Consider the following 6,322-nt stretch of genomic DNA (forward strand, 5'->3'; position numbering starts at 1 on the left):
GTTGTTAACGGGTCATCCTTCATTAAACGCTGCCATCTAAAATCTGTCGACAACCCATTTGCAGTAAGGCAGGGCGGGACAACTTAGGAATGGCCATGAGTCCGAACTTGACCACACAGAAGGAAGCGAGCTACAAAAACATGTTTTATATCACTGGAAAGCTCTCGGGGAGACGAATCCAAATAATGTGTGTCCCAGTGTGTACACATGTTCATAAGCTCAAACATTGGCTCAGAAAATGCATTACTGCAGAAATTTCTGGCCGAATTTTTTTTTTCTGCAGAAATTTCTGGCAGTATTTTTTTTTTCTACAGAAATTTCTGGCCGAATTTTTTTTTTTCTACAGAAATTTCTGGCCGAATTTTTTTCTGCAGTAATATTTAGCAGAATTATTTTAATTCAGGAGAAATAAGATTCAATCATTGGATAGTTTGAATTGAATTCAGCAATTGAAGATATTTATCTTGGTATTATATTTACCAAATTTATCAAGAAAAGTTGACGTCACTCGAATTAAACAATGGAACAACATGTTGGCCTCATACATACATATACTAGACAGATGCAAATCATTGAACCTTGAGCTTACCCTATCATTATCTAAATTATTATGAGAATTTCAGTGACCATCTTCAATGGCCTTTTGACGACTTTGAAGTGTACAACATTAAAGGTGAATGTGATTCTCAAAAAATAAATTTCATAATTATTCCATCGGGCCAACCAAATATATAATCCCCAGTTGGAATTCAAAGAAACAACCTACATGTGATATACGGTACTCTGAAAGTAGGTTAACTTCAGACATGGAATAAAATAGAACACAACCAAGATTTTACAATATAACTGCATATATTGTTTCATAAATTTCTTTGTGCACATCTCATCTTATATATGTATATATATATACAATTCTAAATACACAGCTTTACTAAGAAACAAAAACATACAAAGTACAAAACTCCTGCAATGCAATCCTCGGCAATATCTCAGCCACATAGCTTAGACAAAAAATATGTTCATTTCAGCAAAACTTGCTGCTCCTTCTTTATTGTTCTGATACTGACGCTTGTCTTCGGTGCTTTGTCAGAGTGATCTGAAAGTAAAGAAAAAAAATGTAAAGAATATGAGAACATAATTAAAATCACAGTGCATCTATACAATAAAAGCAAAAATAGTAACCTCATGAAGTTGGGTTGTTTCTCTGCCCACATTACACATATTCTAAGTAACGCTGACTAACCCTAATATTACACATCACAATACATATTTCAAAAGAAATGCAATATTTATTGAAATTACCTTTGATTGTTTTTGCAGTTTATCATTGTTCTTCTCTATTGCCTCTTGAACTTTAGTTGGGAGGGTTGTCGCTTCCCTTGGGGCAGGCATGAAGGGCTTGAAGTCTGATAGCTTGGTGGTGGGTGTCCGGATGTCCCCAATCTTGAAGGAGGGCATCGCGGGTTGTTGCAGGCTTCTGTCTAAGTTCCCTTGCACTAAACACTTAACAGTTGATCCAAATCTTCATGCGTGTGCCCCACCATGAGAAAGAAAGTTTCACCTGAAAATGGTATTTACATCAGTATTATCACTATGAAAACAAATCAAATTGTACAAAACTTGTTTATTTTTACAGAATATTGATTTGAATATTGAGAGAAAAATCAATCTTGTGCATTTAAAAAGTTTCAACATTGTGTGCAGATTCTTTTATACTTAGGATGAGCAACTGGACATGAAATACTTGCTTCAAAACAATTGTAATGTGGTTTAAAACAATTTACATAAATTATAAAAATATTAACCACATGTGACTTCAGCATTTACTTTGAATTGTATAGTATAGCCTCAAGGAATAAATTTGCTATACATGATATTGTATGTGGAGTCATATACCAATAATTTCATTGATAACTATCTTCATGATAGCACTAAAAGTGATACCTTGGATTGCAGCGTCCACTTTTGACTGGCCGACAAAGTCTTGCAGCTTTACTGGTCCTGGAAATGTCAAATAAATATTTGAACAATACATAAATTGCAACTTTAATGTAATTGGATAGTCATACAAATATAACAATTGCCAATTTCCATTCTCAAAAATCCACAATTCCTCCAAAATTAGACAAGCCTACCAGACAAACATTGAATTTATTCAACAGGCCCGTACCAAGCATTTAGCTAAGACAAAGATAAATTTCTATCCTTCTAAACGTGTGTTACAATTATAATGTACAAACAAATGTCTTGACATACATGGCACGATCCCATTACAAAACAAATCCCATTACATCCTTTACTAATAATATTGGACAAACTACAATAACGTAACCCATATATGTGCACTGTGGATACTAAGCTCCACTGGTTTCTAAATAAGAATCTACATAACTCCCTACCAATAGGATATGTAGACAGTAATATATGTTTTGGTTTGGTTTGTTGTTTACTGCCGCATTCAGCAATATTCCACCTATATGACAGCGGTCTGTAATTAATCGAATCTGGACCAGACATTTCAGAGATTCATATCATGAGCATCAATGCAGGTCAGCGAGCCTGACCACGCAATAGTGTTAGTCGCCTCTTAAGACAAGCATAGAATTCACTGGAAACTGGAAAGGAAATATCACAAAAAGACATGGTGTGCTTGGATACCAATTACACAATAATGACCCATTAAATCGGGATTAGTGCACTTTACCGGGCGCACTTTATCAGATCCAATTAGCGCTGTTGGGGCTCGAACGCGCTTCGCCGACTCACCGGCTCTGCAATTAATGCGTTAATTAGCCGACGCTCTACCACTGGACCACAGGCGCTATCACATGTAATCAGTGCTCGTTTAACAGGTCATTAGAATCACCATTGACATGCATGTGTAATTGAGTAAACAATGAATTGCGCATGCGTGTGACGTCACGGCCCGCTCTCCCATTCATCTTTTCTTGAAACCACACCCGCAATTGTTTATGTCAACAACCAATGGGATTAACTGAATTAACGCTTGAAAAAGTAAGAATTTATGGCTAACCCTTGCCCAAAGCCAGCTAACCCTAATGACCGAAAAACGGGTGTTGGATCGTAAAGACGTGTAAGTTTCCCTAAGACCTAGAACGGGTGTTTGATCGTAAAGATGTGTAAGTTTCCCTAAGACCGAGAACGGGTGTTTGATTGTAAAGATGTGTAAGTTTCCCTAAGACCGAAAACGGGTGTTGGATCGTGAAGCGAGAGTCACCAGAGCGTGAGGCACGGTAACGGTATAACGAGACAGCGTGGCACTATAGCGCGGTAATTGAGCGGATGGTAGAGCTCGGGCTGCGCCCGGTAAACTGCATTGTTGCCCAGAAATTCGAGAAGAAAATTCGCGAAATTCGATATCGACATGTCCTCTCAAAACGAAGAAAGGGTTCTATCACTAGGTCCACGCGAGAGTATGTCTCGTAAACTTGCCTAGCCCTACGCCTACTGTTAGCACCACCGAGTAGACCGAGCCACCCACCAACTCGCACCCTAATTAAGTCATGGCCCTGTGGGCAACGAGGGCAACACTTACCTGGTATACTACGTACGTAACACCAATATAATGCCACGCGAAGCCATATATATATAAAGGCTACACAATCCGCGTATGTTCGCAGAGCCCTGGCTCTTCCGCTCTTCCTTTCCTAGCTCATGTTGACATTTTGATAAAAAAAACAACATGCACCGTGCTTTGATTCCGAAACGAAATTTAAATTGGCAACACAGTCGGTGGTGGTAAAAAAACCCAGCGCAACGAAGCCGATGGAGTACCTCACCCCTACATTCGCCGTACCAGTTTATTTTCGCGTTCGTAGCTCAACTCTACCTAATAGTGCCGATGCAATAAATGAACTATAGTTAACGACATTGCACATAAGCATTACTTACCAATTTCAGTGTTTTTCCTTTTGGGCAGATTTCTTGAAGAAAGATGTCTGCCTTGACTGTTGATGACGTTGGTAAGATCTGTAATAGGGTAGCAACATGTTCAGTGAATATGTTCATAAAGAAACCATGATCCAAACAGAAGGCAAAAGTTCTTCAAGATATATACAGTGTTTGGTGTACAAAAATAGAATAAAATGCCTTACCCATGTCAACGTTGTTGAAGCAGAGCTGGTGAACCCTCCTCAAGGTATCCAGAGCTTCTCACTGCGACCAGAACTTGGGTTTTCGATGTGATTTACCGACTTGTTGAATAGTTATCGTTTGATCGTCTGACAGAACGTTCTCGACGATTTAACGATATTTAACGATACCTGATTAGGGTTAAATCTATATATACCATTTTTATGGTCGGGCGTCCACGGCTGATTGGTATATCAAATCAAACACAAGGATGTATATCATCCCCCTGAGTGTTCACGCCTCACTGGGTGGTCACGTAATAAGGTGTGGCACCAGCATCTCGGGTTACAATTTGATATTAATTCAAGTACTCCACTGATAATGTACATAGGTAGTTAACTTAATTACATTCAGTTTTGTTCGACAAGGAGCGAGTTTACTTTTTTTTAGACACAGACTTTGTAACAGGCTCTTCCCCTGGAAACACATATATTGTAAATAAATATTTTGCCGTTTCCATCAACTTTATCACGTGATGTTCTATAACTGTTGTCTTGTACACTATCCATAGTGTAAGTCAGCTGGCTCGAGGAATTTTCATATAGTATTATCATTAAACAACATACCCTATGCAACAGTTATGTTGCTACCCAGACAAAACTATTTTTATATTCTATGTTAAATGTAAACGATCAGTTTTTATTATAAATACAAAGCCACCTTTTAAGCGGTAATACCTATCACGCATTAAACAACATATATGAACAACCATGTGATTATAAAGTCTCACGTTGGTTCCTCCGTGCAACTTCATGCCTGACTTACATTCATATTGTTCTTTCACCACACTTACGCTTCTCCAAATTTAGAAAGAAGCTGTGTACACAGTGTTCTTGCGAGTTACAATAACGCGTCCGGTTTGGCGGCAACTTCAAAGAGTGGACATATGGTTGCTCCTTCAGGTAGCTATAATTACCCTCTCTATAGTGCAATATCGTATTATCCATTTGTAATGAATGATAGTAACACTAAATCGGATTGGATTCAGTTAAATCTACATTTCTCAAGGTCTCTAACATCGAGATTTGAAATATCTTTCATGTAAATACCTTCTTTGTCATGTGACTTGTATATATTCAGAATCGTACCTACGAACAATGTCTTTGAACAATGGCACAAGCAACGTGGTCTCTTTCTGTAAAACATAGCACTCTTTATTTCAGCCACAGCAAAGATCCCGAACCACGTGCAGTCAGCAGAGTTACAGCGTCTGGTTACCGTCTTGTAGTTACGATACAGGTAAGACGTCAAAATATTTATTGTTTTATTTCTGGAAACGCCGACCCTAGAACGTGGAATTTTGGTAACACGGTTATTTCATATAACAACAACCAAATAACAACCTGTACTCCAAACAGTGAATGTGTGGCTCTGCTGCCATGCGAAACGCGATTTGTAAGAGTCTAATTTTAGTGTATTTATTTCTACCACTTTTGATAAAAAAATACGCAAACAATCTAATCTGAAAAGGAGATATCTCCATCCCCTATGGTGTTATTGCGACTTGTATACTGTCTACATGTACATGAGGCAACTTATTGTAGCTGTATGGCGACACTTGTAGTGTAGCTATGTGACCATGAATTTGCCTGTGGTGATCAGTGAAAGTGAAAACACGGAAAATTACAAAATACCAATCCATGCAGTATTTTGATGATTTACATGCGAGTTTTCTATTATTTATAACGTTAGAAATATTTAGATAAAAATAACTTTATAGACCCTATGTTTATTAATATAACAAATTGTTGTATTAATGTTTTCCTAAAATAAACATATATATCATCTTTTCTTATTGCCCCATCAAAGCTGGTGTTGAGACAATATAGAATACCCAAACGACGCATATTGTACGTGCCGTGCCGCCAGACTTCCTGCCAACTTGGCAATTAAATATCCTCGGGTATTGTCACTTCATACGATGATACATTGTCTCGCGCACGTGGTTGGTGGGTTTTGTCTATCAGCGCCACGATCACGTGATCGTTTTGTTTATAACTCTGTGTTACGGTCTCGCCGATCCTAAACTTTCAAAGCCTTCAATAAAATTTATGAGATCATTATCTTATCTTTATTCCGACTGAATCCACCTTTATTTCAGACGGCCCCTCACACACACACTCCCAATGCAAATTCACTGAGGCTTGACCGTTACCAATTAACAGCTGTC

The 6,322-nt window shown here is 38.1% G+C and overlaps 1 long non-coding RNA gene across 1 annotated transcript; it reads right to left on the bottom strand.

Moving 5' to 3' along the window:
- Positions 1-819: 819 nt before the first annotated feature.
- Positions 820-4,053, bottom strand: LOC124145844. The gene is made up of 4 exons (XR_007222538.1): positions 3,913-4,053; positions 1,945-2,001; positions 1,303-1,561; positions 820-1,096 (listed from the first exon to the last, which is right to left on the bottom strand). It is a non-coding gene; the product is annotated as an uncharacterized LOC124145844 (long non-coding RNA).
- Positions 4,054-6,322: the final 2,269 nt, after the last annotated feature.

The sequence above is a fragment of the Haliotis rufescens genome, unplaced genomic scaffold (genome assembly GCF_023055435.1).
Source record: "Haliotis rufescens isolate VD_foot unplaced genomic scaffold, xgHalRufe1.0.p SCAF_20, whole genome shotgun sequence".
Lineage (NCBI taxonomy): Eukaryota > Metazoa > Mollusca > Gastropoda > Lepetellida > Haliotidae > Haliotis > Haliotis rufescens.